A 12645-nucleotide genomic window follows, 5' to 3' on the forward strand; every position below is an offset into this window, starting at 1 on the left:
GACAATCTAACCAACCAGGGTCTAGTAAATACAGGGCAATAATTTTTGCTCTTAACCACTGGGTGCCACTTCCCTTGCTTTGAAGATTTCTGACAAGAAGCATCATGGTGCCCTCTTACAAGATTTATTTCAAAATATGATGTACTACACTGACCACTGCCTTGGCTCATGAGGCAATGGGCAATAAAAGCTGCTCTTGACCAGCTCTTGGGGATGAGATGTTAGGACAGGACTTCCTACCTTTTCTGGTCAGATTCACATTCTGATTCTCAAACATCTGTACAGACTCTCCTACAAACAGGATTTTTTCAGCGACTCTCACTGGAATATAGGAAGGAAGTATTTCCACCCGAAGGGAAAACTGCTTCAGGGATGGGGCCAGCATGTTCTCTTCCTCAATCAGGCGCTGGGTGAGGAGATACAGAGTGACAAAGGAAACAAGAAAGTATGCAGTAACTCTATCTATCTCCATCCTTTATATTCCATAGTTAATATATTGGGCAATAGGGACTTTAAACCCAGGGATGTACAACTCCCACCTGCCAGGCATGTACTGTGCTTGCAAGGAGGTAGTCTAGCCTGGTGGCTAGCAGGCAGGAGAGGCACAACACATGAACGTTCTAGTTCTAGCATTGCCATTAACTAGTTACAGGACTCTAGCTAAATCATTCAACTGCTCTGAGCCTTAGTTCCTTCCTCTGTAAAATGAGTAGGTTGGACTAGACCTGTGAAGTCCTAAAAAAAAATCCTATTATGCTCAGTTCCAAGAATTTATGATTCTTATGTAATACACTGGCATCTATATAGGTTTTTGTGAATCCTAATTAAGACCTTGAGCTGCATCAAAAAGCTGCCAGAGAGACACAACTTAAGGAGCTGTCCACTTCCTAAGTATGGTATTAGTATGGTATGAAGAAGGCCTCACAACTGCCCAGCCTAATGGATTATCATAGACTCACGGGTCTGGAACTGGATCAAGTCCAATCTCATTTTAGAGACGAGGAAAATAGGCCCCAGGGAGGTTAAGTCTGGACCTAGACAAACAAGCAAAGGAGGTGGGGGTTGTACTCTTCAGCGCTCTTTCCCATGCATCCTGCAAACCTCATTCAGACAAAGGCAAATATCAGGAGGGACAGGCTGAAGGAAGTGGCGCAGATGGCACCGAGGTGGCAGGCTCAGTGCAAGCTCATGTGAGAGGGCGAAGGGGTCACTATCTGGTGGAATGTACTGCCTTTCCCTTCAAATCCTCACCAGGTCCTGAAGTTCTCGTAACTGCTTCCCTGTCAGGCCTCCAATGCCCAGGTCTTCCTCCTCCTCCTCCAGTTGAGTAGAGACAAGGCCAGAAGATGGGCCCTGTTTAATAAAGAACTCTTCGTGTTGGTCCAAGAGGAGGCCATGTAGCATCCAGGCAGAAAGCTGCTTGTACATGACCCCATGGCACACTGCCAAGATCCTGAGTGGAGAAAGGGAGAGAAAAACCAATGCCATAAAAGCCCTTGCTGGGCACAAACACCCAGGCCATTCTGGGACGTCACTAGAGGGTACTGGCCAAGATCTGAGTAAGAATTTGGTGAGTCAGAAGGGAAACTGTCCATTACACTAAAAATAATCATTCCATTTTTATTCCTATCTTTTTGGAATTAGTCATTAAATTTCTTATAATTAAAGTTCCCATATTAAGTTTAAAATGTCCTTCAGCTATTTTGACAGTTTCTTTTCCATATTGTTTATTCTCACCCTGCGTAAGAGTTTCAGAGCTGAAAATTCCTGCTAAAACACAATGAGATGAGCTCAGAGAAGTCTGTTTCTCTGCCAGCAAAAGCAGTTTGCTCATTTTCTCTTGTTTCACCAAAAAGGAAGGGAATGGATGTGGTAAGGGAGGATGACTCAATTAGAAATGGAGCATTACAAAAATACATGAAAAGAGAAGATCAAGCACCCTCTCCAGAACTAGCTCAAGTATTTCCAAGATGTTCTTGTGCAGTAACCAAATATTAGAATTAGAAGGAAACTTGGAGATCAGAGTCCAGTCTTTCCACCCAGGACAGAAGCTTAACTTCAAGTTTTAAAGAAGGTAAGATAAAATGGGCAATATGAGCTGGTTCCCTACCACCGCCAGCATCAAACAGAAAATTCTCTGCTTAGCCCCCTTCTTACCTTTCCGGTCTTCTTATCCTCTACTTCTCTCCATATACTTTACAATCCAGCAGCTCCTGCCTTCTCCTAACTCCATGCTTTGTTACAGGCTGTCCCACTGCCTGGGAGGTTTTTCCTTCTACTCTCCACATGTTGGCTCCCTTGGCTTACTTCAGGACTCAGCTCAAATCCCACCATCTACTGGAGGCCTTTCCTGGTCCCTCCCCAATACCAGTGGCTGATCTGAAATTACTTTTCAACTACTCCATATAAACAATATCTTATATGTAAATAGTTTAAAAGTTGTTTCTCCCATTAGGAAAATAAGATACTTGAGAGGAGGGACAGTATTTTTACCTTTCTTTGTATTTTCAGGCTTAGCAAAGAGCCTGGCAAATAGTAAACATTTAATAAAATGCCTGTTGACTTACTGACTGAAAATAGCAATTACTTTAAAAGATATACTCAAATATAGCCAAGCAAAACCCAGCATATATAATGGTAACACCCTAAGGATGATGGGATCTGACAATCAGAGGGACCTTAAAGTCATCCACACTAATTCATTCTCTTTTATGTAGTACCATCCTGGATTCTTTATTGGCTGGCATCCTGGCCTCTCCTACTTTGATCATATAGACCTATCTGCTCAGTGTTAGCTTTTCAGTCCCATCTATTACTAACTATTTTGGAGAAGTTTTAGATCATATGCAAATAAAATGGTCTTGATGAACTGTGTCAATCTTATTTAAGTTTTTGTGACTTACTTTTCTAGCGCACTGCGTACAGGAGGCAGTCCCCCACAGCTGTATTTGTATACTGTTTCCAAGATCTGACACCCATGAATCTGTGGAAAAGATAAACTTCTAAAAATTATACAGTGCCTGCTGCACAGTTTAAATTGTACATTCAGTTGTGATTGGTCCAGGAGGGACCTACTGAATCAATTCCAGTGGCACTTCCATAACTTTGTCCTTTCCTACCTCTTACACATCAACAGTGACTCCCTCATCTCACTCCCCCAATACACACACAAACACACACGCACACACTGATCCAGTGACAGTGGCCTCATTGCTGACATTCTGTCACTGGACTTCAGGCATTTTCCCCAGCTATCACTCATGCCTGGAAATCTTTCCTCCTCACCTCTGCCTCCTAGTTTTCCTGGATCCTTCAAGTCTCAGCTACAGTCCCCCCTTCTGCAAGAAGCCTTCCTGGATCCCCATATTTGCAGGTGCTACTAGCTACATATTCCATTGGGTTTCCTAAAAGTGACTGAATGGGTCAGTCAATCTCCTCCTGAGCCAGATCTACTTGGGGATATGCCTATTAGCTTGTTCTGGAAGAAGAAAGTAGAACTTCTCCACAAAGATACTGCATAAGAATGTTTAAATGTTTAGATTACAGGTTCTAGATTCATCAGCCAAGAATGAATATGTTAATTCAGAAGTAAAAACTACCGGCCCCCCCATCAGCTTCTTTAAGGAGAGAGTTTTTATCTTTGCTTCTGTAGTCAGAAAGGATAACATGGATGTAGCACATTTCCAATTGTGCAGAGTGAAGTCTAGTAAAATGTGCAAATCTTTTCTATTTCTGCTGAACTTCAGCCCACAGCATCCCTAGGCCCATCATGGAAAAGAAGGTGAGTGAACCACCAGCTCTTCTTGGATTTTTCACTCTCCTTTCCCAATTGAAATGAGACAGAGAAGGCTAACATGGGAAAGGAGAGAAAATTTTCATCTGGCTCGTAACTCCATTCATGGTGGTACTTTTCTTCTCATTTTGGGGGGACAGGGGAGTGTAAAGAAGCTGCAGGGGTAGAGAGGTCCATGAAGAAGCCCACACAAGGCTTCCAGGAATGGAGGGGATGCACTTAAACAACTCACTGTGCATACAGCTGGGTATGTGTCTACACAACACAAAATGAAGTAGAGGGCTGGCAACTGTTTGGTCCAATTCATCAAAGAAAGAAGCCAAAGTAGATACTTTTGCCTCTGTGCTATGGTTACCTCTATGTGGGACAGAGTCCTACCCTTCATTCAATTCTTTGGCCTAAATTATCTGGTTGGGCTTTTTAGCTGAAGAAGTGGCACTTATTTACTCTGTGTGTGTGTGTGTGTGTGTGTGTGTGTATGTGTATGCATAAGTACAAGTGTGTATGTGTAAGAGAGGCAGACAGACAGATCAGAGTTGGGGGGGGAGAGAAAGAGAAGGGGGCAAGAGGGAGGGAGCCCATATACATTAGTATTGATATGTATTCTGCATCTGTGTGACATTTACAAAGGTCTCATTAAATATCTCTGGGGTTGGGAGTGTGTAGAAGGAGGGAAAGAGGACAGGAGTGTGTCACATGCAACCCAATTGTCTCACTGCAGATTTTTTTAAAATGCTGTGGATGAATTTGTAAAAATTATACTACTTTCAAGGCTGCTTCCTGTGATTGTTCTTATAACAACTCAAGAGAAAAGGACTCAGGGAGCCAGAGGGTACTTTTCACAACCCAACTTGACTAGGTAATCTACTCAGCACTTGCTGATCTCAGAGTTACTAGCTCAGATCCCAAAAGCCAACAGTCTCCCAGAATACTTGGAATCAATTTTTCCATGACAGTAATAATAGCAACAACCTAAGTAAAAAGTACATTTAACAAAGTTAGGTGAATGACTTAGGCATGGTGACCTCTTAATACTGAAGCATGACCTTGAGGAAAAAGCTCCTTGCTCCCATCAATGATCAACATGTATGATGCCTTTCCTTCTCAGGTCTAATTTCATGGTTCCCCCAAACACAACAGTTTGAAGAAATCTATGTGGTGCAAATCACTAAGCACACTGAATTACGTACATCATTAACCAGAATAAAAGAAGTGCTTACCTTCTGACTCTTAATCTGTTCAACAACAACCATCACTGAGGGAAAAAGAAGTTGGAACTACAAAGCAAAGCAAAAGTTAATTAATCTAATGTAATCTCTTACGTGTTCCAAATGTAAGAGAGGGAGTATAAACATAAGCTCTGGAAATGATGGCGTTTCTGAATGAAGATAGAGAGATCAACTCCAGCCAGAAGAGGCAAAAAAAGGGCCTACTCCTCTCAGCCTATCTTTAGCTAGAAACACCTATTTTGGAGGCTGGCAGGATAGTCAGTATAACATCAACATGGACAACTTTAGTACCAAATGTTAAGAGACGATTTATCTTCAGAATTCATGAAATAATGCTCATATAATAAAGCAGATTAAAAGTACAAAATGTAAAATTTTAGATTCAAATTCCGAATCTGGAAGTAGGAGAGCTCTTCAAAATACTAGATTAGTCAAATATACCTAAAAGACTGAGAGAACAGACAAAAAGAACCCAAGATATTCCATTATCTACAAAGATACCTGGTCCAAGGAGTAATTGACATGTGATATGGAAAGGTGAGGGTCAGCAAGGAACTGCAATAAAAAACATAATTAGAAAAACACCATCTCAAAAAGTTTCTAACCTATGACCTAAGAACACTGGCTGGGGAGAGGGAGAGAACAGACCTTGTGGTAATGAGTGCTTTTAGGTTCCCACAGAAGATACAGGGTCACTAAAGTGATACAGGTCACTAAAAACTGAAAGCAAAATGTTCACAGAATACCCTGGAACCTCTTACAGAGGCAAGAAGTTACTTTGATCATTAAGTGAACAATACGGAGAGCTTATAGTGGTATATGCTCATTAAAGGCATTTTCCCAATTCTGAAACCCTAATTAAAGGAAGACAAGCTATGGTGGGGAGGGAGGACCGCATTTTCTTTCCAAGGATGTGGTCTAGTGAGGAAACTGGGGGACTCAGGGGCATTACTGCCTGCTTCTTTCTCCTCTTCTCTACCTCACCTCTTGCTCCAAGTCAAGCAGTGCTTGACGATATGGCTGCAGGATGGAGTCCAGACCTGTGCAGAAGGCCCGCAAATAAATTCCATGTAATCCACCCTGGCCTTGCTGGGACAGATGGTGATCCTGCGATTAAACAAAGGCTAATTAAATTAGCTCCAGGATTGGGACTTGCAGATCAAGTGCTGAACCTGGAGTCACAAAGACCTGAGTTCAAATATGGCTTCAAAACACCTCCTAGCTGTGGAACCCTAGACATGTAAAACTTCCTCTGTCTGCCTCAGTTTCCTTTGTAAAATGAGGATACTAACAGCACCTACCTCCCAGAGCTGCTGTGAGGACCAAATGGTACATCTGTCAAGTGCTTTACAAAATCCTTTAAGTATTATTTAAATACTATCCTTTTTGTTGTTATTACGTCATTATTAGTTGTACTGCTGATGTTTGAATAGCTGTGTCAAATTAACCTCCGTAAGAAGAAACATACAAAGGAGTGAGGGAAATAGTTTGCCCATTAACATTGTTGGACCACAGACTGACAACACCAAAGGTCCTTGGAGTTCATCCAGTCCAACTTTCTCACTTCAGAGATGAGGAAGAGGTTCAGAGAGGTTAAGTGATCTGTCCAAGGTCACAAGAGGTAGAACTGGGGACTGAGTCCAGATTTGGTGCAGTGTGGAGCACTGGTCCTAAGACAAAGGAAAACTGAACTCTAGTGCTGGTTCCAAGACCGATTAGGTGAACAGCCTGAAGCAAAGTCACCTCACTTCTCTGAGCCTGGGTTTACTTCTCTGTAAAATGGGAAAAATATATTTATACTCCCTACCTAAAAGGATGTTGCGAGGAAAGCATTTTGTAAATATTTATATCAGTGTGAGTCATAATTCCTATTCCCACCTTCCAAAACTGATGTCATGTTTATTTTAAGCCAGAACCTTCTTAACCCTTTGCCTTAAGGAAGAATAAAAACTTTGTGATGAAAAAAGAAAAAGGACAGAATTCCTCCTCTGTTGAAAAAAATCCATCTTCCTTGAGAACTATTGGATCTGCGGAACCCATATTTTTAACTCCAACTTGAGCAAAAGCCCAGCCAGAAGTCTAAATTTAAAACCAGCCTCCAACTCCCTTCTCTCTCTTTCTAATGTGTATAATGCCACTCATAGACAGATGTTCTTCTGAGACCAGAGAGGTTCTGTTACTTCCTCAAAGGTCACATAGGAAGTATGTGACAGAACCAGATCCCCACCCAGCACTCTTCACATCGTACGCTGCTGACTCTTATGCTGTAGAACAAAAACTCCCAGAACTTACAGGAAAAACAATTCAAATAACGACACATTTGTAAATAACCTTAGGGGAATTCCATCTTCCACAGGACTCTCTCTTTCATTCATCACATGGATCTGTTATGCTTCTAGGAAGCTAGGAGTTGAAATCACAGAGAGGCAAATTTATACTCAATGTCAGGAAACAACTTCCTAACATCTACCAGGGGTGGGGAACCCGTGTCCTCAAGGCCACATGTGGTCCTCTAGGTCCTCAAAAGTGGCCCTTTGACTGAACCTAAACTTCACAGAACATATCTCCTTTGTTCTGTAAAACTTGGACTCAATCAACAGACTGTACCTGAGGACCTAGAAGGCCACATGTGGCCATGAGGCTGCAGGTTCCCCGCCCCTGACTTAGACCTATCCAAGCAGGGAATGGGTTACCTCAGGAAGTAATGAATTCTCTCCCTTTAGAAGTCTTCAAGGACTGCTTGTAGTAAGAGTTTGGGCTATTTAATTCTCAAATTCAGTGACTCTATAAATGTTCCTGTCATTAATATTATTCGTAACACTGTTATTAATGTTACTATTAATACTACCGATACTTGGCGCTCTTCTGAGCCCAAATGCAAGACGTATAAAAAACATCACCACTGTCCTCAAGGGCCGACCACCCACCTGCTGCTGCACATGGCCTGTATATCATTCAATGAACTCTGTAAAGGGAATATAGTCCGTGCCAAGGCGGCAGAGTCGATTCAGGACGCTGGTTTCACTCGGATGGAGAAACGGAAAGTCCTGTGACACCTACAAAAGTGGTAACAACATTAAGGACACAGATGCCTCTGATTCATTTGACTCCCACCCTGAGGATACTCCAAATGCTTTACAATAATGACAGGATGTTTTTCTCCAAATGTTTTATGATGACATTTTTTTCTCCTCATTCTGCCTTTTGTGAGGTGTATTTATCAGAAGAGTTCTGTAAAATATAACTATTTGCACATTACTGGCATCTTTTTAAAGTGATTATAACAAATTCATCATAGACTATAAAAAACTGAGTTTTTTTTGTTCATGTAAATATCACTTAAAAAGAAAATGGTGTTTATTTTTTAAATGTAAAATTTCAATTAACAAGCATTTATTTTCTTTCTCTCCTTCTCTCTCATTAAAAAGAAAAAAAGAAAAACAAAACCCCTGTAATAAATGTGTATAGTTGGGCCAAACAAATTCTTGTACTGTCTAGGTCTAAAAAATGTCTCATTCTACATTTTGAATCCATCACCTGAATGGACTTTCATAATCTGGAAGGAGGTCAAGGAAGCTATGTAATAAGCAATTACCTTTTCCTTCCTAATCCCTTCAGCCTTGCCATCTCTAACATTCCACCAATAAATAAACACTTACCAAGCACCTTCTGTGTGCCCAGGACTGTGCTAGTTGTAGGGGATATGAAGAGGCACACCAACATATGCATATGAAAACTTAAAAAAAAAAAAAACTACTCAAGAGACAATGCAAGGCAATTGTATGAAGAAATTAAACAAAAAAAGTAAGAGAATTCTCCTCTTCTCAAACCCTATCACTTCACTAAATACCAAAGATGAGAAAGTCTATAAATAAGACAACTTTCTAAGTTGCTAAATTTGGAAAGTTTAGGGAAAAAATCCACCCAAACCACAGGTTAAACACAAAAAAATTCAAAAAGAAGAGGAAGAACAGCGCCGACTCCTTCTCCTTGGCTGAGCTCTTCAATTTCACGACCACTTTCTGAGCACCTCTGGGACAGGCACGGTGAGCAACAGAGGAAAAATGCAGCTGCATCTGCTCTTAAGGAGTTTACATCATACTGAGCAATACAGATAAGTAAATACAACATGTATAAAAAGTCATGGGGGAAGGGTATCAACAAATGGGAAATGGGAAGAGGCATCTTATCTTCTGAGCTGAAGCTTGAAGAGAGCGGGGTCCCAAGAGGCAAAATGAAAAAGGAAAGCCTTTTAGGCATGGGGCACAGCATGGGTAAAGGCATAGAGAGAGGAGATGGGGTGCTCTCTCCTAAGAATAAATAGAACCCAGTACAGATGGAACATTTAGTATATAAAGGAAAGTAATATGTAACCCTAGTGTAAAAAAAAGCTGGAGCCAAACTGGGAAGGGCTTTAAGTGTCTCTGATCCCTTCCCCTTCTCCCCAAAAAAAGTCTGAATTTTTTTCCAGTGCCAAAAAATCACCATTGAAACTCCTTGAGCAGAGGAATGACAAGATCATACATATGCTTTAAGAACATTACTTTGGTAGCTCTGTGGAGGGTGGACTGAAGAAGAGGAGACCAGATGCAAGGAGACCAATTAGAAAGTTATTCCAATTTCAAGGCATACACTGGTGAATTTGAATTTGATTTTAGAGGCAACAGGGAGCCATTAAAGCTTCATGAGCAGAAGAGTAGCATGGTTAAACCTATTCTTTAAGGATATGACTTTGGCATAAAAAGAACAGACTGAAAAAAGGGAGGGAGTGCAAATCAGAGGTTACTACAATAGTCCAGGTGAAAGGTGATGAGGACCACAAGTAGGAAGGCTCCCATGAGAGGAGAGAAAAGAACGTAGGTGAGAATGTCATGGAGGCAGAAGAGGTATGACTTACCAACAGATTGATCCCTGGGGGACGAAAAGGCTAAAGGAAGAATGAAGGATGACTCAGAGTTTCAGTTGTTTAACGGATAGTTGGAGACGTGGCACCAGAGCTCAGGACTGAGATGAGGGCTATCTGCCAAGAGATAACAGTTGGTCCCACGGGAACAAGAGGTGAACACCGTAAAAGAGTAGAGGTAAAGGAGAAGAGGGTCCAGGACCCAGCACTGTGGTGCTCCCACCCAGGGACAGTGCTTACGGGAGGATATGGATGAAGATCCTGCAAAGAGACTGAGAAGGATGGGTAGAGCAGAGAGGAAGAGAAGTATGAAAGAACAATGTCATACAAATCCAGAGATGGGAAAGTCAGAAAGAGGAGGCAGAGAAGTCAAGAATGATGAGGACTGAGAAAAGACCACTGGAATTAATAATACAGAGATCACTGGTAACCTTATACACAGTAACTTTAGCCAAGTGGTGAGGACAGAAGCAAGGATGCAGGAGGTTGAAAAACATGTGGGAAATGAGAAAGTAGAAGCAATGAGTGCAGACAGCTTTTTCTAGAAGTTTAACAGAAAACAGCTGGCATGTTTATGGGGCATCATGGAAAGAGCCGGTGGACAGGGAGAGATTAGAAATTTGGGAGAGCAAAGAGATATCTGAAAGAGCAAGTTCCCAGAGGAGATAGGAGAGGAGGTGATCAAAGGTTTTAGTAGAATAGGGCTTCTTCATTTTTACTGTGTCATGGACTCCTTTGGCAGATCATGTCTGGTGAAGGCCAAAGACCCCTTTTTCAGAAAAGTTTGTAAATATGCAAAAATAAAAAGCATGAGATTGCCAAAAGAACTAATTATATTGAAAATGTTATCAAACTGTTAAAAAAAAAAAACCAAGTTCAAGGAATCTCTGAAGTAGAGGCTTTGGCATTAGTGAAGAGAAGGGCCATGTCTTCTTCCTTGACTAATGCAAAGGAGAGGATAACACCGAGATGATTTGAAGTACATAACAGAGTATATTAGCAAGCACCCTAGCACACCCAGGATGGCCTGCTAGCACAGGTTCTTTGATCTGCTTTTAAAGGAAAGACTGCTCAAAAAGGGGTTAACAATCCTACTTTAATTACATTCACTAGTTCAGGGGAAAAGTCAGCACCCTGAACTTGGAGAAAATGCAAGCAGAGAAATTAGCACAAAGACATACAGAACTCCAACAGTCTGGGTAAAGCAATATTGCTGTACACTTTATGTACATCACTGGATTGAGGGAGCACAGCCATCAGAGCAGTCGGGGTGTGGGGCGGAGATGTGTGGGCTCCGAACATATGGCTACTCAGAATCTCCACCAGGAAATCAAAGAAATCCAAAGATCCTTCTTATGAGTGGACCCCCAAAGCAAATGCCTACTCCCAGAATATATAACAAAGACTTGGCATCTGATTGGCTGAGTGCTCAGGAGCTTGAAGGTGCCCCAGCACTTAATTAGAAACTCCCTGTAGCCAGGGCTCTATGTGTCTATTAATGGTCAAAGAAGATCTTCAAATTCCCTTAACATTCCACAGAGGAGAAGAGGAAGCTCATGATGAACAGTCCTGAACTTTGAGTGAAGTGTGAGTTGAGACCTGCTGTCCAGAGGGAGCAGGGAAGGGGTGGGAGACAAGTACGACAGAAGGTCAATCAGGGAAGAGAACTGGCAAGCAGAAGTGAAGGCCAAGTCAAGATTAAGTAATATCCATTTGTGGAAGACCTAATTAGCAGTGCTGGGACTTCCTCTAGCAGCATTCATTAGCATGCAAGTAGGAGCAGATAATCAATCAGCAAGTATTTATTAAGTTCTCATTATAGGCTTGGCATTGTGCTAGGCAAAGAAAAATCGTCCTTTTCCTCAAGGATCTAAGTATTCCACTGCGGAGATACGACATATTTGCAAGCAAGTCAATACAGAACGTACACAATACAATTTTTCAAGGGGAGAACTAGCAGCTGCGGGCGGGCGCCTCATGGAGGAGATGGCACCTAAGGGCCTCCAGGAAGAGGGCACAGCCTGTGACAGGCACAAGGAGGGGAAAGGGAATTGCATGGGCTCAGTTTGGCTGCAAGGGAGTGCGTCAAGGGTACTCATGTCTAATCGATCACTCCGGAGTTAGACTGTGAGGGTATACTCCATGCCCGGTGGAGAAGTCTGAGCCTAGAGCCCAGCCAGAGCTAGGAATGCTCCTTGGGCAGGGGAGGGAAATGGTCAGGTCCATGTTTTAGAAGGGAACCCCGGGAAGGATGCATTCAGGAGGCGGCTTGGGTGTGAGAGGCAGAGGCAGGACTCGCTGATAGACACGGAGGCTAAGGGAGAAGGACAGGGAAGGCTGGATCTGGGCTGGGGGAGACGGAGCTTTGGACAGGAACCGGGAAGTCAGCAGGAGGAAAAGGAGATTCAGGGATGGAGAGGAGGGCTTTTTGGACACGTGGAGTTTGAATTTCTTATAAAACACCTGGTTTAAAATACCTAACGGGCAGGGTGTGAGGTGTCTATGCAGGGAAAGAGACTAAGGCTGCATATCCAGGCAGGATGCCATCCGCGTGGGGAAGATAACGAGGTCCCTGAGAAAGGAGAGGGCACAGGCACACCTGCATCCGGGGAGCTGAGGAGTGGTCACATACGTAGGCAAAAGTCGGGTGGGGGGAAATTAAGTATTACAAACTGAGAGAGGAGTGTCCGGGAGCTGGGGGCTGGGGGGGGCGTAAAACG

At 42.6% G+C, this 12645-nt stretch overlaps 1 pseudogene across 1 annotated transcript in view; it reads right to left on the reverse strand.

Moving 5' to 3' along the window:
• The window catches only part of LOC140514424 (gamma-tubulin complex component 4-like), a 28595-nt pseudogene that overhangs the window by 15045 nt on the left and 905 nt on the right, over positions 1–12645 (reverse strand). Inside the window, exons 2-8 of the transcript XR_011970604.1 lie at positions 7950–8078; positions 6007–6129; positions 5524–5577; positions 5014–5070; positions 2904–2983; positions 1252–1453; positions 241–406 (exon numbers count right to left, since the gene is read on the reverse strand). The product of XR_011970604.1 is annotated as a gamma-tubulin complex component 4-like (transcript). The remainder of the gene's footprint in view (positions 1–240; positions 407–1251; positions 1454–2903; positions 2984–5013; positions 5071–5523; positions 5578–6006; positions 6130–7949; positions 8079–12645) is intronic.

The sequence above is a fragment of the Notamacropus eugenii genome, chromosome 7, assembly GCF_028372415.1.
Source record: "Notamacropus eugenii isolate mMacEug1 chromosome 7, mMacEug1.pri_v2, whole genome shotgun sequence".
NCBI classification, from domain to species: Eukaryota; Metazoa; Chordata; class Mammalia; order Diprotodontia; family Macropodidae; genus Notamacropus; species Notamacropus eugenii.